Genomic DNA, 26576 nt, shown 5'->3' with positions numbered 1-26576 from the left:
CAAAAATAAAATCCAAGCATTAATTGACTCCGGCGTCATAACGGCGAAACAAGCCAAGTAAAGACGACTTATACTCCATTGGATACACGAGTATAAACTGTTTCCCCAACTCCATGGGATACACGAGTATAAACTGTTTTCCCCTAACTCTGAAGAGTATACGAGTATAAACTACTTCTTCATGTCACTCCGAAGAGTATACGAGTATAAACTGCTTCTCAACACTCCAAAGAGTATACGAGTATAAACTGCTTCTCGATACTCCAATAGGTATATGAGTCTAAACTGTTTCCTTTCTTTCACGGGAAGTTCCTGGAGAATTTTTACACGTAATATTCTTAAGGATAACCCGGTCATGTAGCTGAATATAATGTTAGACCCAGTTTCGCGAAGGAAGCTGGGGGTGGATGGTTCATATAACGGGAAGTTCCTAGAGAATATTACTCCTAATATTCTTAAGGATAACCCAACAATGTGACCGAATATAATTGGATTTAGATTCACCAAAGAGCTGGGGGTGGAATATCTCAATTCATTCCAATGGAAAGTTCCTGGAGAATACTACACATGGTATTTTTAAGGATAACCCAAAACCGATTAATTATTCAAGGTGAAAACCAATCATCAGAATAATTTATTCTTAATCATGATTAAGAACCTCCCACCGTGGCTATTTAATCATTTCCAAGATGATTAAAACCTTTCTACAGTGACTTTCGAAACATTCTTTCGTTGAGCTGAGATTCAATGACTTCATCGGGTCAATTTTCCCTCACGAAACTCCCACGGAGTGATTGTGGAGTGCTTAATGATTCACGGTCCTCCACCACAAAATCCCTCACTGATCAAATTAATTGACGGTGGGTCCACCAAAATTCTTCACGATTGAATCCATTCAAACCCCCACTGTGCCTAAGCCTTTAACACTCCCACTGTTAAAGTCCTGACACGACATCCAAAATTTCAATCAGCTGATCCATAGCGATTATCAAACCCCCAACAAAAACTCCCACCAGGTGTTGTGTACAAGTTAACATTCTCATCGTTATTTGTACCTCACTCCCACTTCTTATTTGGTCAAACCTTTAAACAGTTAGGACCAAAACCAAAATCCCCTCTCGATTCCTTCCATGAACGAGAGGTCCACAAATTGAACGATCAAACCTTTAAACAGTTAGGATCGTATCAAATTCCCATCTTGGTCAAACCTTTAAACAGTTAGAACCAAAACCAAAATCCCCTCTCGATTCGTTCCATAAACGAGAGGTCCTCAAATTGGACGATCAAACCTTTAAACAGTTAGGATCGTCTCAAATCCCTATTTGGTCAAACCTTTAAACAGTTAGGACCAAAGCTAAAATCCCCTCTCGATTCCTTCCATGAACGAGAGGTCCACAAATTGAGCGATCAAACCTTTAAACAGTTAGGATCGTCTCAAATCCCTATTTGGTCAAACCTTTAAACAGTTAGGACCAAAGCCAAAATCCCCTCTCGATTCGTTCCATGAACGAGAGGTCCACAAATTGAACGATCAAACCTTTAAACAGTTAGGATCGTCTCAAATCCCTATTTGGTCAAACCTTTAAACAGTTAGGACCAAAACCAAAATCCCCTCTCGATTCGTTCCATGAACGAGAGGTCCACAAACTGAACGATCAAACCTTTAAACAGTTAGGATCGTCTCAAATTCCCATCTTGGTCAAACCTTTAAACAGTTAGGACCAAAGCCAAAATCCCCTCTCGATTCGTTCCATGAACGAGAGGTCCACAAATTGAACGATCAAACCTTTAAACAGTTAGGATCGTCTCAAATTCCCATCTTGGTCAAACCTTTAAACAGTTAGGACCAAAGCCAAAATCCCCTCTCGATTCGTTCCATGAACGAGAGGTCCACAAATTGAACGATCAAACCTTTAAACAGTTAGGATCGTCTCAAATTCCCATCTTGGTCAAACCTTTAAACAGTTAGGACCAAAACCAAAATCCCCTCTCGATTCGTTCCATGAACGAGAGGTCCACAAATTGAACGATCAAACCTTTAAACAGTTAGGATCGTCTCAAAACTCCAACTTGGTCAAACCTTACTACAGTTAGGACCACAACCAAAATCTCCTTTCGATTCATTTTTTGCGAACGAAGGGTCCACTTTTGAATTGAGTAATCAAACCTTATGACAGTTAGGATTATTCAAACCAATCCAGATTCTCTAAGTGGAGATCCCACTTTGAGTTTCTTTACTCCAGGAGATAGAATATAAAATTCTTTCTCTCCGATTCTGGGTTTATCTCTACCAACAAACAAGAGACCAGGAGATAGAATATAAAATTCTTCCTCTCCATCATCGGGTTCATCTCTACCAACAAACAAGAGACCAAGAGATAGAATATAAAACTCTTCCTCTCCATTATCGGGTTCATCTCTACCAACAAACAAGAGACCAGAATACTCCAATAGGTATACGAGTCTAAACTATTTCCCTAATCTCAACAGGAAGTTTCTGGAGAATATTACTCAAAATATTCTTAAGAATAACCTGGTTACCTCATAACGGGTATATGAGGTTAAACTACTTCCCGAACACTCCGATGAGTATATGAGTATAAACTGCATCTCCTTGAATCTCCCAACGGGTATATGAGGTTAAACTATTTCCCGAACACTCCAATATAGTATATGAGTATAAACTATTTCTCAAATTCTTCGACAGCAGTTTTAATTTGAGACTTCGACAACGGCCACGCGATAAACGCAGCACCGGAGGAATTTTAGCTATTCTACAAAGCACTGAATAGGCTAAAAGATGAAGAAGTCAAGGATTGAAGCCATTCACAAACCATTCTACGCAATTTCCTCAACAAAGCACTGGAGAAATTGCAGGGAAAGCTTATCATATCCAAAGTGTCCCAGACCCCTCTCTAAAAAAATGATGAGTCTGAGATACTTTGGAGGGGGTATCTGTAGACATCAAAAAATGCTTACAGACATTCAAACACCACTCAAGACGATATAGAAGAACAATATACACGTCATCAAGCAACATATGGCGGCGCGGCAGGACATGGTGCCGCGGCTAAGGCGCGGCAGACCAAGGTGCCGCGGCTAAGGCGCGGCAGACCAAGGTACCGCGGCTAAGGCGCGGCAGCCTATGGTGTCGCGGCTTAACCGCTGCAACCTATGGTGCCGCGGCAGTTAAAGCAGGATGCTACAGCAGTTATAATACAGTTATCTGATGATTATTTAAAGTCCACGTGGCGGCGTATCAGAAATAGAACGTGTGCTGACGTGGAAAAGCAGTTAAACCACGAAAAAGGTGGTTAAAGGTCGTGGGAGAACTGTTTCAAACACGTATGAACGTGGGTGTAACTGCCCCTTTAGCCGCGGCAGTGTCGACTGCCGCGCTCTTTGGCCGCGACAGTGTCGACTGTCGCGCCCTTTAGCCGCGACAGCATCAGCTGCCGCGCCTAAAGAGACAGTTATTGACCAGCTATTTCTTCAGTTATCGTCTAAGGAGGCTATAAATACCCCCCTATAGCCATCATTGACAGGGGCTGAGCATTTTCCAGAGAGATTAGAGCAGAGAGCCTTGAGTTTTGGTGAATTAGAGCAAGAGAGAGAGTCTTCCTTCTTCACAAACATCCTCAAGAAGCTTCTAGCGAGTCCTAGAGATCTAAGCTCAGACTTGATCTTTGGAAGAGTGAACATCTTACATCGATAAGATATTCGCTTCAAATTCTTACTTCGATAAACGAAGGAAGAATCATTAAACCCCTCACGGTTCAATCAGAATCTGTGATTTGGTGGTCCACGAGTCAAAGCGCTCCCGGCACAGGCAAAGATCCCACGCAAGCAGCGATCCAAACAACGATCCTGCGTTTGTTTCTAAAAAGTTGTAATTTTTCTTTTGTTGTGTAAAAGAAGTCTTATAAAAAGACTATTTCTTTTGAATTTATTGTAATCGACCGAAGATATAATGAATTCCATAACAAAACCAACTTTTGACGCAAACAAGCTGGCGACCACAGTGGGAGCCAACGGTCTCGCTGCCGAGACCGTCGTGTCGCAGCCGATCAAGATTCCAGTTGAATCCATGGTCGAATACGAATTCGACCAAACCAAGTTTGAGGAATATCTCTCATCATCCTCTTCAAGATCTTCATTATCTCGCAAGTACAAGAGGATCTCACAATTGAGGAAGAGTTGCATGCCAAAGAAGGCACAAAATGAAGACTCTCGCTTGATTGTTGCTGAGAATTTCACTCGCAACACCTCTGCTCAAAATGGCTCTTATCTAATTGAAGAGTCATCGAATCAAAGCCCGACGACATTGACGAAAAGAGCTCGTCAGAGACAGCGTCAGCGTCTTGCTCGTCAAATAGCTAAGGCATTTGAACAAACCGACGGAGTTCGTTATTATGCGGACTTAGAGTCGAGGAAACAACAAGTGGTTCGTTCAACGCAACGACGAACTACTCACGTTTCTGCACAATTCACAACGGAGGAATGGACACTCATCAAAAGGGCTCGTTCGACCCTCCAAGAACGTATACAAAAACGTCGTGCAAACGTTGTTCATGCCCGTGCTCTCTTACAACAAAGACGAGAAAGGAGGAAGGAAACGGTGACCAAAGAATCACCAAAACTCCGCCAAGTTTGGATTCTGAAGTCTGGACTTATGCAAAATCAGCATTCGGAGCCCGTTAAGACTCCATACCCACAAGGGGGTGGTTCTAAACGTGCGACTCCCGACATAACCTTGGATCGCTTAAAGACAAAAATAAATTGTCCTGAGAATGCCAACAAGGTTTTATACTCCCAGAAGAAGACGCATTCACCAAATGATATCGTCATACCTGGGAGATCATACCAACAGACGATACGATTTTTTGGCAATCATACCGATGAATCGTATTATCAAGTTGAGGTTGTGAATAATTTTCGAAAGAGAGTTATTCGAGAGATAAACTCTCGTTGTTCCTGTGCACGACTCGTCAAAACAGCATTATCAGAATGTGACTGTTTCAAACGAGAAATCATCCCACGAAAAGTCTCTGCATTATCAAAGCCTAAGCTGAGACATTTCCGCAAAAGAAAATCAGCTGCCCAAAATGATGAATTCCCTGAAGTCACCATCAACGTAGCTGATAGAAGAAAGTCTAAACAGCATTCAAGTGACTCAAATCCCGACTTTTCCCCGAAAGGAAAAGTCAATCCAAGAATTGCTCAAAGGATGTCTCGACTCCAATTAGGAGCTATCAGACGCAGAGACTACAAGAGAATGCAAGAAGGAATGTCCTCGGAGGATGAATTCTCGGACACTTATTCTGCAATCGCTTCTGATGATACAATGTCTAGCACAGGACAAATCAGAGAAGTATTCACAATCACTGCTGATCAGTTCACTCAAATACTTCAGGAAGCTCTAGCCAAACAACGTGAAGAAATTAGAGCTGAAGTGAAGACAGAAATGAAGTTGGCTATCCAACAAATGAGAGAACTGTTAACTCAACAGCCTCAACCTCCTGAGTCCAATCAGCGACTTGAATCCAGCCACCACACTCGGAATGTTGTAGAGGACAGTGATCCAGAGGTGGATGAAGTCATTATGGCTGATACACCTCCCAATGACAATAACGCTGGGGGTGGTTTAACGGATCCTCCCAATAACGATATTGGGGGTGGTTCAATAGCACCTCTCACTGGGGGTGGTCCAATTATCTTTACTCGACATCATTCAGAAAGAAATGAAGACGATGACGGGAAAATGCAAAAACTTGAAGACAAAATCAATGCTTTGATGACGGCTCAAGAAGTTAAGAAGACGGGTATTCCATGTCCTTATCCGAGGGAATGGGATTCAATACCATACCCGACCAAATTCAATCTGATTAACTTCACACCGTTTGAAGGGAAGAGTTCGCCGATTCAACACTTGATTTATTTCAAGTCTCATTTGGGCATAATCTCTGGAAACGAGGCCTTAATGATCCGGTCATTCGTTGGCACCCTTCGTGGGCCCGCCTTCGATTGGTACCGACGGCTCAAGCCAGGGAGCATCAATTGCTGGGATGACATGGAAAGTTTGTTCCTCAGCAACTTCTTCGATGATGACACCGAAGTGTCAATCGGAACTCTTTTGGATGAGAAGCAAAAAGACGGAGAGTCAGTCGACAATTTTGTCAAGCGTTTCCGTAACATGGCGATGAATTGCAGAGATCCTATTACAGAGGAGTTCATCCTGCAAACATGCCACAATAACCTCTCCATCGATGTCCTGGAAGCTCTGGGGGTCGTGCCATCCACAACTTGGAAGGAGTTAAAATCTCGGGGTGAACAAGCTGAGCACTTTCTTAAAAGAAAGAAAGCTGAGAGAGGCCAACCAATGACATCTGCAATCATTGAGAATGCGACTCTCGATCCGAGGTTTCAAAAGGAATATTCTTTCGAAGATGATGAAGCTCCAGCCATCTTGGAATACCTCCTCGCTAATGACAAAATCGAGCTACCACCTATTAAAGATCAGGATGGTGCTAAAATGATTATGGATCCAAATTACTGTGCGTACCACAGAAGGGTTCTTCATCCCACTGAGATTTGCTTTGGACTCAAAAACAAGATCCAAGCCCTAATTGACTCCGGCGTCATAACGACGAAAGAAGTCGAGTAAAGACGACCATAAAACTCCATTGGGTACACGAGTATAAACTGTTTCCCCTCACTCCGAAAAGTATACGAGTATAAACTGCTCCTTAATACTCCAACAGGTATATGAGTCTAAACTATTTCCTTTCTTTCACGGGAAGTTCCTGAAGAATGCCATGCATGGTACTTTTAAGGATAACCCGATCATATAGCTAAACATAATGATAAACTCAGTTTCACAAGAAAAAGCTGGGGGTGGATGGTTCATGTAACGGAAGTTCCCGAAAGAATGCTATATGTAATTTTCTTAGGAATAACCCGATCATTACAAACAAAGTGTTAAACACTACATCCCCACGGTGATTTCCGAATATTCATTTGCTGAGATGAGATTCGATCACTTCGTTGGATCAATCTTCCCTCTCAAACCCTCCTTTGGTCAAACCTTTAAACAGTTAGGACCAAAGCCAAAATCCCCTCTCGATTCGTTCCATGAACGAGAGGTCCACAAATTGAACGATCAAACCTTTAAACAGTTAGGATCGTCTCAAATCCCCATCTTGGTCAAACCTTTAAACAGTTAGGACCAAAGCCAAAATCCCCTCTCGATTCGTTCCATGAACGAGAGGTCCACAAATTGAACGATCAAACCTTTAAACAGTTAGGATCGTCTCAAATTCCCATCTTGGTCAAACCTTTAAACAGTTAGGACCAAAGCCAAAATCCCCTCTCGATTCGTTCCATGAACGAGAGGTCCACAAATTGAACGATCAAACCTTTAAACAGTTAGGATCGTCTCAAAACTCCAACTTGGTCAAACCTTACTACAGTTAGGACCAAAACCAAAATCCCCTTTCGATTCCTTCCATGAACGAGAGGTCCAGCTTCGATTTGTGCAATCAAAACTATAAAAGTTAAGATTGCTTCCAATCTCAATTGATCAAACCTTATTCAGATTCTCTGAATAGAAATCCCAATTTAAATTTCCTTTGTACCAGGAGATAGAATATAAAATTCTTCCTCTCCGATTCCGGGTTCATCTCTACCAACAAACAAGAGACCAGGAGATAGAATATAAAATTCTTCCTCTCCATCATCGGGTTTATCTCTACCAACAAACAAGAGACCAGGAGATAGAATATAAAATTCTTCCTCTCCATCATCGGGTTCATCTCTACCAACAAACAAGAGACCAGGAGATAGAATATAAAATTCTTCCTCTCCATCATCGGGTTCATCTCTACCAACAAACAAGAGACCAGGAGATAGAATATAAAATTCTTCCTCTCCATCATCGGGTTCATCTCTACCAACAAACAAGAGACCAGGAGATAGAATATAAAATTCTTCCTCTCCATCATCGGGTTCATCTCTACCAACAAACAAGAGACCAGGAGATAGAATATAAAATTCTTCCTCTCCATCATCGGGTTCATCTCTACCAACAAACAAGAGACCAGGAGACAGAATATAAAATTCTTCCTCTCCATTATCGGGTTCATCTCTACCAACAAACAAGAGACCAGGAGATAGAATATAAAATTCTTCCTCTCCATCATCGGGTTCATCTCTACCAACAAACAAGAGACCAGGAGATAGAATATAAAATTCTTCCTCTCCATCATCGGGTTCATCTCTACCAACAAACAAGAGACCAGGAGATAGAATATAAAATTCTTCCTCTCCGATTCCGGGTTCATCTCTACCAACAAACAAGAGACCAGAATACTCCAATAGGTATACGAGTCTAAACTATTTCCCTAATCTCAACAGGAAGTTTCTGGAGAATATCACTCAGAATATTCTTAAGAATAACCTGAATACTCCAACTAGGTACACGAGTCTAAACTGTTTTCCTACCCTCAACAGGAAGTTTCTGGAGAATATTACTCAGAATATTCTTAAGAATAACCTGAATACTCCAATAGGAACACGAGTCTAAACTGTTTCCCTAATCTCAACAGGAAGTTTCTGGAGAATATTACTCAGAATATTCTTAAGAATAACCTGAATACTCCAATAGGTACACGAGTCTAAACTGTTTCCCTAATCTCAACAGGAAGTTTCTGGAGAATATCACTCAGAATATTCTTAAGAATAACCTGAATACTCCAATAGGTACACGAGTCTAAACTGTTTCCCTAATCTCAACAGGAAGTTTCTGGAGAATATCACTCAGAATATTCTTAAGAATAACCTGAATACTCCAATAGGTACACGAGTCTAAACTGTTTCCCTAATCTCAACAGGAAGTTTCTGGAGAATATCACTCAGAATATTCTTAAGAATAACCTGAATACTCCAATAGGTACACGAGTCTAAACTGTTTCCCTAATCTCAACAGGAAGTTTCTGGAGAATATCACTCAGAATATTCTTAAGAATAACCTGAATACTCCAATAGGTACACGAGTCTAAACTGTTTCCCTAATCTCAACAGGAAGTTTCTGGAGAATATCACTCAGAATATTCTTAAGAATAACCTGAATACTCCAATAGGTACACGAGTCTAAACTGTTTCCCTAATCTCAACAGGAAGTTTCTGGAGAATATCACTCAGAATATTCTTAAGAATAACCTGAATACTCCAATAGGTACACGAGTCTAAACTGTTTCCCTAATCTCAACAGGAAGTTTCTGGAGAATATCACTCAGAATATTCTTAAGAATAACCTGAATACTCCAATAGGTACACGAGTCTAAACTGTTTCCCTAATCTCAACAGGAAGTTTCTGGAGAATATCACTCAGAATATTCTTAAGAATAACCTGAATACTCCAATAGGTACACGAGTCTAAACTGTTTCCCTAATCTCAACAGGAAGTTTCTGGAGAATATCACTCAGAATATTCTTAAGAATAACCTGAATACTCCAATAGGTACACGAGTCTAAACTGTTTCCCTAATCTCAACAGGAAGTTTCTGGAGAATATCACTCAGAATATTCTTAAGAATAACCTGAATACTCCAATAGGTACACGAGTCTAAACTGTTTCCCTAATCTCAACAGGAAGTTTCTGGAGAATATCACTCAGAATATTCTTAAGAATAACCTGAATACTCCAATAGGTACACGAGTCTAAACTGTTTCCCTAATCTCAACAGGAAGTTTCTGGAGAATATCACTCAGAATATTCTTAAGAATAACCTGAATACTCCAATAGGTACACGAGTCTAAACTGTTTCCCTAATCTCAACAGGAAGTTTCTGGAGAATATCACTCAGAATATTCTTAAGAATAACCTGAATACTCCAATAGGTACACGAGTCTAAACTGTTTCCCTAATCTCAACAGGAAGTTTCTGGAGAATATCACTCAGAATATTCTTAAGAATAACCTGAATACTCCAATAGGTACACGAGTCTAAACTGTTTCCCTAATCTCAACAGGAAGTTTCTGGAGAATATCACTCAGAATATTCTTAAGAATAACCTGAATACTCCAATAGGTACACGAGTCTAAACTGTTTCCCTAATCTCAACAGGAAGTTTCTGGAGAATATCACTCAGAATATTCTTAAGAATAACCTGAATACTCCAATAGGTACACGAGTCTAAACTGTTTCCCTAATCTCAACAGGAAGTTTCTGGAGAATATCACTCAGAATATTCTTAAGAATAACCTGAATACTCCAATAGGTACACGAGTCTAAACTGTTTCCCTAATCTCAACAGGAAGTTTCTGGAGAATATCACTCAGAATATTCTTAAGAATAACCTGAATACTCCAATAGGTACACGAGTCTAAACTGTTTCCCTAATCTCAACAGGAAGTTTCTGGAGAATATCACTCAGAATATTCTTAAGAATAACCTGAATACTCCAATAGGTACACGAGTCTAAACTGTTTCCCTAATCTCAACAGGAAGTTTCTGGAGAATATCACTCAGAATATTCTTAAGAATAACCTGAATACTCCAATAGGTACACGAGTCTAAACTGTTTCCCTAATCTCAACAGGAAGTTTCTGGAGAATATCACTCAGAATATTCTTAAGAATAACCTGAATACTCCAATAGGTACACGAGTCTAAACTGTTTCCCTAATCTCAACAGGAAGTTTCTGGAGAATATCACTCAGAATATTCTTAAGAATAACCTGAATACTCCAATAGGTACACGAGTCTAAACTGTTTCCCTAATCTCAACAGGAAGTTTCTGGAGAATATCACTCAGAATATTCTTAAGAATAACCTGAATACTCCAATAGGTACACGAGTCTAAACTGTTTCCCTAATCTCAACAGGAAGTTTCTGGAGAATATCACTCAGAATATTCTTAAGAATAACCTGAATACTCCAATAGGTACACGAGTCTAAACTGTTTCCCTAATCTCAACAGGAAGTTTCTGGAGAATATCACTCAGAATATTCTTAAGAATAACCTGAATACTCCAATAGGTACACGAGTCTAAACTGTTTCCCTAATCTCAACAGGAAGTTTCTGGAGAATATCACTCAGAATATTCTTAAGAATAACCTGAATACTCCAATAGGTACACGAGTCTAAACTGTTTCCCTAATCTCAACAGGAAGTTTCTGGAGAATATCACTCAGAATATTCTTAAGAATAACCTGAATACTCCAATAGGTACACGAGTCTAAACTGTTTCCCTAATCTCAACAGGAAGTTTCTGGAGAATATCACTCAGAATATTCTTAAGAATAACCTGAATACTCCAATAGGTACACGAGTCTAAACTGTTTCCCTAATCTCAACAGGAAGTTTCTGGAGAATATCACTCAGAATATTCTTAAGAATAACCTGAATACTCCAATAGGTACACGAGTCTAAACTGTTTCCCTAATCTCAACAGGAAGTTTCTGGAGAATATCACTCAGAATATTCTTAAGAATAACCTGAATACTCCAATAGGTACACGAGTCTAAACTGTTTCCCTAATCTCAACAGGAAGTTTCTGGAGAATATCACTCAGAATATTCTTAAGAATAACCTGAATACTCCAATAGGTACACGAGTCTAAACTGTTTCCCTAATCTCAACAGGAAGTTTCTGGAGAATATCACTCAGAATATTCTTAAGAATAACCTGAATACTCCAATAGGTACACGAGTCTAAACTGTTTCCCTAATCTCAACAGGAAGTTTCTGGAGAATATCACTCAGAATATTCTTAAGAATAACCTGAATACTCCAATAGGTACACGAGTCTAAACTGTTTCCCTAATCTCAACAGGAAGTTTCTGGAGAATATCACTCAGAATATTCTTAAGAATAACCTGAATACTCCAATAGGTACACGAGTCTAAACTGTTTCCCTAATCTCAACAGGAAGTTTCTGGAGAATATCACTCAGAATATTCTTAAGAATAACCTGAATACTCCAATAGGTACACGAGTCTAAACTGTTTCCCTAATCTCAACAGGAAGTTTCTGGAGAATATCACTCAGAATATTCTTAAGAATAACCTGAATACTCCAATAGGTACACGAGTCTAAACTGTTTCCCTAATCTCAACAGGAAGTTTCTGGAGAATATCACTCAGAATATTCTTAAGAATAACCTGAATACTCCAATAGGTACACGAGTCTAAACTGTTTCCCTAATCTCAACAGGAAGTTTCTGGAGAATATCACTCAGAATATTCTTAAGAATAACCTGAATACTCCAATAGGTACACGAGTCTAAACTGTTTCCCTAATCTCAACAGGAAGTTTCTGGAGAATATCACTCAGAATATTCTTAAGAATAACCTGAATACTCCAATAGGTACACGAGTCTAAACTGTTTCCCTAATCTCAACAGGAAGTTTCTGGAGAATATCACTCAGAATATTCTTAAGAATAACCTGAATACTCCAATAGGTACACGAGTCTAAACTGTTTCCCTAATCTCAACAGGAAGTTTCTGGAGAATATCACTCAGAATATTCTTAAGAATAACCTGAATACTCCAATAGGTACACGAGTCTAAACTGTTTCCCTAATCTCAACAGGAAGTTTCTGGAGAATATCACTCAGAATATTCTTAAGAATAACCTGAATACTCCAATAGGTACACGAGTCTAAACTGTTTCCCTAATCTCAACAGGAAGTTTCTGGAGAATATCACTCAGAATATTCTTAAGAATAACCTGAATACTCCAATAGGTACACGAGTCTAAACTGTTTCCCTAATCTCAACAGGAAGTTTCTGGAGAATATCACTCAGAATATTCTTAAGAATAACCTGAATACTCCAATAGGTACACGAGTCTAAACTGTTTCCCTAATCTCAACAGGAAGTTTCTGGAGAATATCACTCAGAATATTCTTAAGAATAACCTGAATACTCCAATAGGTACACGAGTCTAAACTGTTTCCCTAATCTCAACAGGAAGTTTCTGGAGAATATCACTCAGAATATTCTTAAGAATAACCTGAATACTCCAATAGGTACACGAGTCTAAACTGTTTCCCTAATCTCAACAGGAAGTTTCTGGAGAATATCACTCAGAATATTCTTAAGAATAACCTGAATACTCCAATAGGTACACGAGTCTAAACTGTTTCCCTAATCTCAACAGGAAGTTTCTGGAGAATATCACTCAGAATATTCTTAAGAATAACCTGAATACTCCAATAGGTACACGAGTCTAAACTGTTTCCCTAATCTCAACAGGAAGTTTCTGGAGAATATCACTCAGAATATTCTTAAGAATAACCTGAATACTCCAATAGGTACACGAGTCTAAACTGTTTCCCTAATCTCAACAGGAAGTTTCTGGAGAATATCACTCAGAATATTCTTAAGAATAACCTGAATACTCCAATAGGTACACGAGTCTAAACTGTTTCCCTAATCTCAACAGGAAGTTTCTGGAGAATATCACTCAGAATATTCTTAAGAATAACCTGAATACTCCAATAGGTACACGAGTCTAAACTGTTTCCCTAATCTCAACAGGAAGTTTCTGGAGAATATCACTCAGAATATTCTTAAGAATAACCTGAATACTCCAATAGGTACACGAGTCTAAACTGTTTCCCTAATCTCAACAGGAAGTTTCTGGAGAATATCACTCAGAATATTCTTAAGAATAACCTGAATACTCCAATAGGTACACGAGTCTAAACTGTTTCCCTAATCTCAACAGGAAGTTTCTGGAGAATATCACTCAGAATATTCTTAAGAATAACCTGAATACTCCAATAGGTACACGAGTCTAAACTGTTTCCCTAATCTCAACAGGAAGTTTCTGGAGAATATCACTCAGAATATTCTTAAGAATAACCTGAATACTCCAATAGGTACACGAGTCTAAACTGTTTCCCTAATCTCAACAGGAAGTTTCTGGAGAATATCACTCAGAATATTCTTAAGAATAACCTGAATACTCCAATAGGTACACGAGTCTAAACTGTTTCCCTAATCTCAACAGGAAGTTTCTGGAGAATATCACTCAGAATATTCTTAAGAATAACCTGAATACTCCAATAGGTACACGAGTCTAAACTGTTTCCCTAATCTCAACAGGAAGTTTCTGGAGAATATCACTCAGAATATTCTTAAGAATAACCTGAATACTCCAATAGGTACACGAGTCTAAACTGTTTCCCTAATCTCAACAGGAAGTTTCTGGAGAATATCACTCAGAATATTCTTAAGAATAACCTGAATACTCCAATAGGTACACGAGTCTAAACTGTTTCCCTAATCTCAACAGGAAGTTTCTGGAGAATATCACTCAGAATATTCTTAAGAATAACCTGAATACTCCAATAGGTACACGAGTCTAAACTGTTTCCCTAATCTCAACAGGAAGTTTCTGGAGAATATCACTCAGAATATTCTTAAGAATAACCTGAATACTCCAATAGGTACACGAGTCTAAACTGTTTCCCTAATCTCAACAGGAAGTTTCTGGAGAATATCACTCAGAATATTCTTAAGAATAACCTGAATACTCCAATAGGTACACGAGTCTAAACTGTTTCCCTAATCTCAACAGGAAGTTTCTGGAGAATATCACTCAGAATATTCTTAAGAATAACCTGAATACTCCAATAGGTACACGAGTCTAAACTGTTTCCCTAATCTCAACAGGAAGTTTCTGGAGAATATCACTCAGAATATTCTTAAGAATAACCTGAATACTCCAATAGGTACACGAGTCTAAACTGTTTCCCTAATCTCAACAGGAAGTTTCTGGAGAATATCACTCAGAATATTCTTAAGAATAACCTGAATACTCCAATAGGTACACGAGTCTAAACTGTTTCCCTAATCTCAACAGGAAGTTTCTGGAGAATATCACTCAGAATATTCTTAAGAATAACCTGAATACTCCAATAGGTACACGAGTCTAAACTGTTTCCCTAATCTCAACAGGAAGTTTCTGGAGAATATCACTCAGAATATTCTTAAGAATAACCTGAATACTCCAATAGGTACACGAGTCTAAACTGTTTCCCTAATCTCAACAGGAAGTTTCTGGAGAATATCACTCAGAATATTCTTAAGAATAACCTGAATACTCCAATAGGTACACGAGTCTAAACTGTTTCCCTAATCTCAACAGGAAGTTTCTGGAGAATATCACTCAGAATATTCTTAAGAATAACCTGAATACTCCAATAGGTACACGAGTCTAAACTGTTTCCCTAATCTCAACAGGAAGTTTCTGGAGAATATCACTCAGAATATTCTTAAGAATAACCTGAATACTCCAATAGGTACACGAGTCTAAACTGTTTCCCTAATCTCAACAGGAAGTTTCTGGAGAATATCACTCAGAATATTCTTAAGAATAACCTGAATACTCCAATAGGTACACGAGTCTAAACTGTTTCCCTAATCTCAACAGGAAGTTTCTGGAGAATATCACTCAGAATATTCTTAAGAATAACCTGAATACTCCAATAGGTACACGAGTCTAAACTGTTTCCCTAATCTCAACAGGAAGTTTCTGGAGAATATCACTCAGAATATTCTTAAGAATAACCTGAATACTCCAATAGGTACACGAGTCTAAACTGTTTCCCTAATCTCAACAGGAAGTTTCTGGAGAATATCACTCAGAATATTCTTAAGAATAACCTGAATACTCCAATAGGTACACGAGTCTAAACTGTTTCCCTAATCTCAACAGGAAGTTTCTGGAGAATATCACTCAGAATATTCTTAAGAATAACCTGAATACTCCAATAGGTACACGAGTCTAAACTGTTTCCCTAATCTCAACAGGAAGTTTCTGGAGAATATCACTCAGAATATTCTTAAGAATAACCTGAATACTCCAATAGGTACACGAGTCTAAACTGTTTCCCTAATCTCAACAGGAAGTTTCTGGAGAATATCACTCAGAATATTCTTAAGAATAACCTGAATACTCCAATAGGTACACGAGTCTAAACTGTTTCCCTAATCTCAACAGGAAGTTTCTGGAGAATATCACTCAGAATATTCTTAAGAATAACCTGAATACTCCAATAGGTACACGAGTCTAAACTGTTTCCCTAATCTCAACAGGAAGTTTCTGGAGAATATCACTCAGAATATTCTTAAGAATAACCTGAATACTCCAATAGGTACACGAGTCTAAACTGTTTCCCTAATCTCAACAGGAAGTTTCTGGAGAATATCACTCAGAATATTCTTAAGAATAACCTGAATACTCCAATAGGTACACGAGTCTAAACTGTTTCCCTAATCTCAACAGGAAGTTTCTGGAGAATATCACTCAGAATATTCTTAAGAATAACCTGAATACTCCAATAGGTACACGAGTCTAAACTGTTTCCCTAATCTCAACAGGAAGTTTCTGGAGAATATCACTCAGAATATTCTTAAGAATAACCTGAATACTCCAATAGGTACACGAGTCTAAACTGTTTCCCTAATCTCAACAGGAAGTTTCTGGAGAATATCACTCAGAATATTCTTAAGAATAACCTGAATACTCCAATAGGTACACGAGTCTAAACTGTTTCCCTAATCTCAACAGGAAGTTTCTGGAGAATATCACTCAGAATATTCTTAAGAATAACCTGAATACTCCAATAGGTACACGAGTCTAAACTGTTTCCCTAATCTCAACAGGAAGTTTCTGGAGAATATCACTCAGAATATTCTTAAGAATAACCTGAATACTCCAATAGGTACACGAGTCTAAACTGTTTCCCTAATCTCAACAGGAAGTTTCTGGAGAATATCACTCAGAATATTCTTAAGAATAACCTGAATACTCCAATAGGTACACGAGTCTAAACTGTTTCCCTAATCTCAACAGGAAGTTTCTGGAGAATATCACTCAGAATATTCTTAAGAATAACCTGAATACTCCAATAGGTACACGAGTCTAAACTGTTTCCCTAATCTCAACAGGAAGTTTCTGGAGAATATCACTCAGAATATTCTTAAGAATAACCTGAATACTCCAATAGGTACACGAGTCTAAACTGTTTCCCTAATCTCAACAGGAAGTTTCTGGAGAATATCACTCAGAATATTCTTAAGAATAACCTGAATACTCCAATAGGTACACGAGTCTAAACTGTTTCCCTAATCTCAACAGGAAGTTTCTGGAGAATATCACTCAGAATATTCTTAAGAATAACCTGAATACTCCAATAGGTACACGAGTCTAAACTGTTTCCCTAATCTCAACAGGAAGTTTCTGGAGAATATCACTCAGAATATTCTTAAGAATAACCTGAATACTCCAATAGGTACACGAGTCTAAACTGTTTCCCTAATCTCAACAGGAAGTTTCTGGAGAATATCACTCAGAATATTCTTAAGAATAACCTGAATACTCCAACTATGGCTAAGTAGTATTCATCTGTATATAAGATATAAGGATAGCTTAAGTTGGTTATGCAACTTTATTAGCCTTCGTCAATGTGACGCCCCTGGGTTCACACAAGGCTGCAGTCCAAGGTGAAACCAAGAATGTCAAACCTGCCATGCACCACACCGTGCAATAACATGTTTCACCATCACAATTAACATCTATCTAGTAGAGTCAACAACTGGTGTAGGTACAAAACAGGTAAAAGATAATACAAGATATACTAATGGAATGATAACAGTCACATAAATATCTCATCATCCCACATACAGAAATACATAGCCAAGATCTGAGTAGATAAACTGGAATACTCAACAAGTCTCAAATACAAATATCTGACGAAAAGGAAATAAGGCACACAGCCTTTACAACTTCTAGAACAAGACTCTCAAATGTCTACACAAAAGAAAATCTAAAGTGGAGCCCCAAATAAAACATATAACTATCTAGACAGCTAAAGCTAAAATGCATCGCCATCAACCTGCGACTCTCCGGGCTCCGGGCTTGTTACCTGAAAGGGGGAGGGACAACGAGCGTCAAAGCGCTAGCGAGTAACATCACAACCAACCCCAAGGGAACAGGGCTCGTTGTATAAGAAAAATACAGTTAATATATAAGAGATCAAAAATCATTGATCTTACTAAAGAGGGTTTTAGTATTTAGAAATTTACAACACGAGCATAGGTACGTCGAGCGAAATAATCCAAACAAGGAAACCCTCATGTATATACCTTACATCTCAAATTGTAAACTCCTAAATACCAAACCCAAGGTTCTAGTGCAGTAATAATAATAAAAGAAATACGACGAACACCAGAGCATGAAAACAGTGTTGTGACATAGCCCACATGAGTATCATGTTATTACTTACATGAATATCATGTCAAAATCTACATAAGTGTCATGTCAAACTCACATGAGTGACATGTCAGAAAACGATTAAGTGTCCAAAACATAGACTATATAAATTAAACGTCCAACCCATAGACTGCATGAAGTAAACGTCCAACTCATGAACTGAATATAACCGTTGTCCAACGCATGGACCGGATGTGACCGTTGTCCAACGCATGGACCGGATGTGACCGTTGTCCAACGCATGGACCGGATGTGACCGTTGTCCAACGCATGGACCGGATGGTAATGCATATCCAGCACGAGGATTAAATAGCAATGCATGTCCAACACGAGGACTAAGTGGGAAGGGTGTCCAACACGAGGACTAAAAGGTAATGCTTGTCCAACACGAGGACTGAGATATACAGAAAAACCTACTTATATCAATCCATACTGAAATCAGTGTGTAAGTCCCCAATTTATACCCTCAGGTCATCTATCATGCATGGATACATAATAAGACTAAAACCAATGTCAGATAATCCAGGCGAACTCTCGCACATGAGTGAAATACCCCAGAATACACAAAACCGGCGGTCGACCGCTCCGGTCGACCGCCAAGCGGACAGAAACCCAATTCTGGGTTTCTGTCAGCTCGAAACCTGAAACAAGATTTGATATTCTACGATAACAAGAGTTTTAACGATTCAAAAATCATACTAAAGATAAACAACTAACCCCAAGCTTGAAGAGCTCGGCGGTCGACCGCTCCGGTCGATCGCCAAGCGGACAGAAACCCAATTCTGGGTTTCTGTCAGCTCGAAACCTGAAACAAGATTTGATATTCTACGATAACAAGAGTTTTAACGATTCAAAAATCATACTAAAGATAAACAACTAACCCCAAGCTTGAAATCTGCATTTTTAATATTCTAAATCCATGAGAAACAAACCAAAAACATTTTAATAACTGTAAAAAAATGATTTAAATCTTGTTTAGGCAATTTCAGATCTAGATCTTATTGATAAAAGTCCTTTGGTGAGCTTTTAAAGTTGAAAACATGATTCTCATAACATGTACCATATAGATCTACTATCTCTACAAGAAAATACGACATAATATATACCATATAGATCTGCTATCTCTACAAGAAAATACGATTTTTGGCCCAATAAATTCAATAAAAACTCAAACTTTGTATGAAAACAAAAGGGGTGGAGTTGGACGAGAAGTTACTCGCCTGAGGGGTGTAGATGAACTCCCAAAAACAAGTGAGAATGATCCTCCTTCGCTGAACACCGATGGATCTCGCGTCGACTCCTCCAAAATCCTCCAAGAACGGATCTAGGGTTTGGGAGAGAAGAGGGGGGCTGCTAGGGTTTGTAAAACAGAAGAAAAGAGATGATTTTTGTGATATAACATGTATATATATAGCAGCAAACCCGAAACCCGAAACCTGAAACCCGAAACTGGAAATTCAGTCTGACTAGGAACATTCTCTTTGGTATTTTGGCTATAACTTTCTCATACGACCTCAGAATAAGGTGATCTAAGATTTGTTGGAAATATCTTGAAGAGACCTACAACTTTGGTATTATACACATTTCCAGATTCTTAATGAATCAGTAAGAAAAACATAGAAACTCTCAACTAGTCAAAATTCTCAGATTCTCACTCTTGGCCTTTGTGCATGATTTGTGTATTTGTACTCACATATATACATATATACATTGAATTGATCTCAAATCAGTTCCTAGCATACTCAAACATCATAATATATTATTTATAAATATATAACATATTTATTATTATTTATCATAAAGTATTCAAATTTTTGGGGTTTTACACACGGATTATGGTGTTATTAATAACCATCTGCCACAATGTTGAATATGTGGGCTTTTGTCTTTTTTTTACGGTTAATGACTAACCGGCAACACGTATTAGGCGTTGACTTATCCCTTCTTAGGATTCGGGATAAAATTCCCCGCGCATGTAAGGCGCGGAATTTGGCGTTATGAATAACAACCTGCCATAATGTCGAATATGTGGGCTTTTGTCCTTTTTACGGTTAAGAACTAACCGACAACGCGTGTTAGGCGTTGACTTATCCCTACTTAGGATTCGGGATAAAAGTCCACAGACTGGATTTCTGGTGTCTTTTTCAATCGGTGAAAGACTAAACCGGCAACGCGTGTTAGGCGTTGGCTTATCCCTGCTCAGGATTCGGGATAAAATCCCCCATGCCTGTGAGGTACGGATTTTAGGAGTTAAAAAGTGGTGTCTTTTCTTGGGGCAAAGACGAACCCGAAATGGGAGAGGAAGCATTTTATATTCTATCTCCCGACACTGAAGAGGAAGAATTTTATATTCTATCTTCAGTTGGAAAGAAAACTCGAAGTGGGATCTCCACCCCCAGAATCCGAAAAGATGAAACTAAGAGTGGGATCTCCACTCCGAGAATCGATTTGATTACTGAACTAAAGATAAATTTCTCATTTATCGAGAGTGAATTGTGGTTTTGGTCCTAACTGTAGGAAGGTTTGACCAAGCGGGGGTTTGAGATGACCCTAACTGTAGGAAGGTTTGATCACTCGATTTGAAAGTGGACCTCTCATTCATTGGAGGAATCAAGAGGGGATTTTGGTTTTGGCCCTAACCGTAGGAAGGTTTGACCGAGTGGGATGTTTGAGACGATCCTAACTGTAAGAAGGTTTGACCGCTCGATTTGTGGATCTCTTGTTCATTGGAGGAATCAAGAGGGGATTTTAGTTGTGCTCCTAACTGTAGGAAGGTTTGACCAGGTAGACAGTAGGAGTGGGAGTACGAATCATAGTGGGGGTGTTGACTTGTACAAATCACTCAAATGGGGTTCCTGGTGTTAAGTGATAGGGACTTAACACGAAGGGGTTTGACAATTTGTCAAGGATGGACAGATTAAAATTCCAAGCATTATATCCAGACTCTAACCATGAAAGTATTGAGTGCACGAACATAATGGAAGTTTGAATGGATTAAACCAGAAAGAATTTTAGTGGACCCACTATCAATAAATTTGATCAGTGAGGGATTTTATAGTGAAAGACTATGAGTCATCGAACACCAATGGGAGTTTTGTGAGGGAAGATTGATCTAGTAAAGTGATCGAATCTCGTCTCAGCAAAAGAGTGTTCGGAAATCACAGTAAGAGTTTAGTGTTTATCACTTTATTCATAATGATCAGGTTATCCCTAAGAATATTACATTTAACATTCTTCTGGAAACTTCCTGTTACATAAATTATCCCCCCAGCTTCCTTTGTGAAGCTGGGTTTACCATTGTATTCAGTTGCATGATCGGGTTATCCTTAAGAATATTACATGTAAAAATTCTTCAGGAACTTCCCGTCAAGAGTGGAAATAGTTTAGACTCATATACCTATTGGAGTATTAAGAAGCAGTTTATACTCGTATACTTGTCGGAGTGTTGAGAAGCAGTTTATACTCGTATACTCTTTCGAATGTAGGAAGGAGCAGTTTATACTCTTATACTTATCGGAGTGTTAAGAAGCAGTTTATACTCATATACTTGTCGGAGTATTGCCGTTCTTATTTGGCTTATCCTAACGTTATGACGCCGGCTTCAACCAAAGTCAGAATGATATTCTTTAAAGTAAAGCATGCCTTGGTGGGATGAAGGATCCTCCTGTGATACGCGCAGTACTTCAGATCCGTAGTATTGTCAGCTTCCTCCTGATTTGTGATGGGTGGCAGCCTGATCTTGTTGTTTTCAAGAAGGGTCTCGAAGATGGCTGGAACGTCTTCGTTCTTGAATGAATACTCTTTTTGGAGCCTCGAATCTGAAGTCTTCTACTGTCTTTGGGGTTGCTGTTGCGAGATCTGATTAACATCAATAACTGCTGTAGGTGTCTTCCCTTCATCATGGGAAATGAGACTCGGGTTCAGAGAGTTAGCCATCAGTTGGCTTCTTTCGACCTTCATCCTTCTGAGAAAGCGTTCAGCTTACTCTCCGTGCACCTACAACTCTTTTCAGGTATTGAGCGGCTCTACTCCCATAACGTCCAAGATGTTAATGGACAGATTGTTATGACAAGTCTGCAAGACGAATTCCTCCGTGACGGGATCCTTGCGGTTCATTGCCTGATTGCGGAAGCGTTTGATGAAGGTATCCACCGACTCTCCGTCTTTTTTTTCTCATCGAAGAGTTTCCTGATTGACACTTCAGTGTCATCATCGAAGAAATGAGCGAGGAACATGCTCTCCAGGTCCTCCCAGCTATTGATGCTTCCGGGCTTGAGACGGTGATACCAATCGAAAGCAGGCCCGCGAAGGGTGCCAACGAATGACCGCACCATCAAGGGCTCGTTGCCAAAAATCGTGGCCAAGTGGGACTTAAAGTAGATTAGATGCTGAGTGGGCGAGCTCTTCCCGTCGAACGGCATGAAGTTGATCAGGTTGAACTTCGCCGAATACGGGATCAAATCCCACTCTTTCGGGTAAGGACACGGAATACCGGTCTTCTTTACCTCTTGAGCAGACATTAGAGCGTTAATTTTGCTCTTGAGGTCCTTTATTTTATCGTCCTCATCTGTATCAGATCTTGGACAATTCCTGAGAGGAATAACGGGGCCACCCCCAGCATTGTCATCTTTGGTGGGACCACCCCCAGCGTTGTTATTTGTAGAGGGTGCATTTGAACCACACCCAGTATTTTTGGGAGGTGCGTCAGCCATGATGATTTCGTCCACTTCTGGATCGCTGTCAATCGCGGCGTTCTGGGTGCGACGGCTAGATTCAACTCTGACTTGATTGGACAGAACCCGAATTTGTTGATCATGCTCTTCCCTCATTCGCATCATGGCCATTTCCATTTCAAACTTGAAGTTCTCTTTTTGTTTGGCCAAGGCATCCTCAATCATTTTAGTGACCTCTTTTGTGCTAATCATCAACACTTCGCGGGATTGACCTAGGCTGGATACCGTTTTTTCAGAAGCGACTGTAGAGTTAGCATCTGATACTTTATCATCCGAGGATAATCCTTGATTCATCCTCTGATAATCCCTTTGTCTAATGGTTCCTGACCGTAACCGAGTTATACGTTGGGATATGTCCAAAAGATGATGAGGATTGAAGTTTTGCGTTGACTTCCCCTTATCAACCATATTAACTGTGACTTCTGGAAGTTCGTCATCTTGCGCAGTTAGACTTTTTCTACAGAAACGCATTGGCTTGGTCCTGGGCGTTCTGGGGGAGATCCTTTCAAATACCGAGACCCTTTGTGGAGCGGTCTTGGGGCAGCTACACGCTGATAATACTGCCCTGATAATTTTAGTACACGGACAATGAGAGTCCGTTTCTTGGGTACCTTTCTTTTGAGATTTGTTCGTACCCCCAGCCCGATAGTACAGCTCATCGGCATGATTGCCAGAGCAACCTATCGTGTGCTGGCATGACTCCTCAGGTATAACGTCGTCGTCTGACGAACATGTTTCCTTCTGAGGATTCGTCGTCTTGTCGGTGCTCTCAAGAGTCGCACGTTTTGAGTCACGCCTTCGTGAGCGTGAGACCTCAACAGGCTCTTGAACAACTCGCAGTCCGAGGCGGTCAGTTATAGGAGCTTTCCCATTATAGGAAGGCTTTGATTTGTTGGAAGGGCGAGTGCGACCCCCTACTCGATGAGTTGCTCAGGGTTGCTTCATCATGCCCAAGCATTCTTTGACTGGAGCTTTGCATTGATCCTCGTGCAAAAGACCTAGGCGTTCCGCTATCACTTTCCTACCTCTGGATATGTCCACATTGTCGCGGAGCTTCACCGGAGGTGTGGGATTAAAAGGAGCGAGACCTGAACTTGACGAAAGCTGGGAACCAGCTTTGGATCTGGAATCGACCGAGAGACACGACTGATGTCTTTAAACGGGTAGGGGCGCTGACTTAGCCTTCGGCACCCAAACCTGCTTAGATCTTGGTGATTTCTTGATCACCTATTCCCGCTGCAATTCTCGTGCCTCTCGCACAAGGATCTGGGTGTGCGCAATAAGTGCACAGCGCTTCTGGACACGCTCCTCGAGGGTAGAACGGGTTCGTTTGACCTGAACTCATTTGTTAAATAGAGGTTGGAAGGAGGGTCCCGATGTTTGTTGTGGCGATAGCTTAGTCACTTGGCGCTTTCTGAACTCCAGATCTGCTCGATAACGAAGTCCATCCACCTGATCCAAAGCCTTGGTGAATTGGCACGCGAGGCGTTAGCGTTTCCTTTGACGTGCTCTCTTTGATAGAGTTGGCGCACCTTCAGCAGTCGGCTCCTTGATCACGAAGGAGTTCAGATCTGCAGATCTGGTCTCATCGGATGCCGGCGGATCGTTGCAAGGCGCAACTGTAGCATCGACTACAGGGAGATCGACTTCTCGGGTCTTCAGATCTGGAGACCGGCGGATCTTCTGGGAGGAGGAGATCTTCCTGCAGTCTTTTTATAAGACTTTTACACAATGAAAACAGAAAAAATTACAATTCTCTTCAAACAAACGCAACGAGTGTTTATCGCCCACTGCTTGCGTGGGATCTTAGCCTGTGACAGGGACACGTTAGTCCGTGAACCACCGAACGATCAATATTTGGATAGAGTTTCATCTATTCGCGAAGGGATCGAGAAACCGTAGCTCTTATCTCGGCGAAGCGAGATAATCACTCTTCTTAAGATTACCGCAACGGGGTAATCCTAAGGAACGAACCGGGATGCAGATCTAACTCCTCCTCCTCTCTAAAGTCTGTGCACTTTAAGTCTTCAATTCAGCAGGGCTTTGCCGGGGCACGAGAATTCCAGATCTGAAAAAATAAGGCTCCAGGGGCTATATTTATAGGCTTCAAGGAGATCCGGGCGGTTAAAACCGAAATCTGAATTTTTTAAGGCTGGAGACACCCTTGCGTGTCTCAACTTGGGCCGAGACACCCTTGGTGTCTCGGCCCAAGCCGAGACACTTTGGGGTGTCTCGTTTGTGTCGAGACACCTCGGGGTGTCTCAACTCAGGCTAAGACGTTCCGTTTTTCATATTCGTCCGTTTTCATCGTAACTTCTTCATCCGAACTCGGATTTGAGCGATTCAAGTGCATTGGAAAGCCGACGAGGAGTTCTATAAGATCCAATGATTAGATCATCTATGGAATAAATAAGACACGAAGGGTATTTTACCTTTTGTAAGCGACGCGGGGCTCCCGATCAATTCGTATCCTCGTTATTCTGAAACTTCGTTGCTTCATGTAGTTCGTCGATTCACTTCAAACGTTCATCGACGTTAATCGAGCTTCTGTGACTTGGATAGTGACGTTCCTCACCTCCTCTTAGCATTGAGCTGCTCACGGAGACCTATAGGCAATTTTCGATGCCTACAGCGTTGTGTATATTTTACTTTAATATTGTATTTTATTGTCTATTCATTAATTATTTCAATTACTATATTTATTAATTTTTCATATACAAAAAGTCTCTGCCTTACTGTTTTAGTTAACTGTTCATGTCCATATTTGATTATTGTTTTGGATATTAATACATGGCAGTTCATATGTTGTATTATGTTTATTCTTTATGTATATAGGTTTATAGTTTTTGTATCATATTTGGTTATTCTAACAGGTATAATGATGTAATGGTTATTGGTATATTTTGATATTGTGTTCGTTGTGTAAATATCATGAATACATAATTACATGATTGTTGTATATATTTTTATGTTTTTATCTACGTTCATTATTGATATGCTTTTTTTACTTTCTATTATCAGCTATTATATATATTATTTTTGTTTTATAGATTACTATATGATATCGTGCATATCTTATTTTAATTTCGAGGGTAGAATTTGTTTTAAGGAGGGTAGAATGTAAGGATCATGAATTTTGATACTAGTTAAAATATTTTTTTAGTATTTTAAAATATTTAATTATGATTTTTAAAAGAGTATTTATATTTTTCTTGAATTTCTATAATTTTATATGATTTAAAGTCTAAGTTTTATATTTATTTAAATGATTTAAATATTTATAAATTTATTTAGTGCAGTAAAAATTTCTAGAATTTATCTGTTGTGTTACCGATATTATTATGTATCATTTTGAATAATACGTGATATTATTATTATTATTATTATTATTATTATGTATATTTTTGTATAATATGTTGTATTATTAATTACGTATTATTTGTATAATTTGTTGTATTATTTCTACTGTTGCATATTATCGGTCGTATTAGTATGACTAGTATGTTTTACTGTGTGGATAATTATCCCATAATTATTTAATTTTAAATATAAGTAA

Source organism: Asparagus officinalis, chromosome 10 (genome assembly GCF_001876935.1).
Source record: "Asparagus officinalis chromosome 10, Aspof.V1, whole genome shotgun sequence".
NCBI classification, from domain to species: Eukaryota; Viridiplantae; Streptophyta; class Magnoliopsida; order Asparagales; family Asparagaceae; genus Asparagus; species Asparagus officinalis.
The sequence above is the reverse complement of the archived record's forward strand: the minus strand, read 5'-3'. Positions refer to the sequence as shown.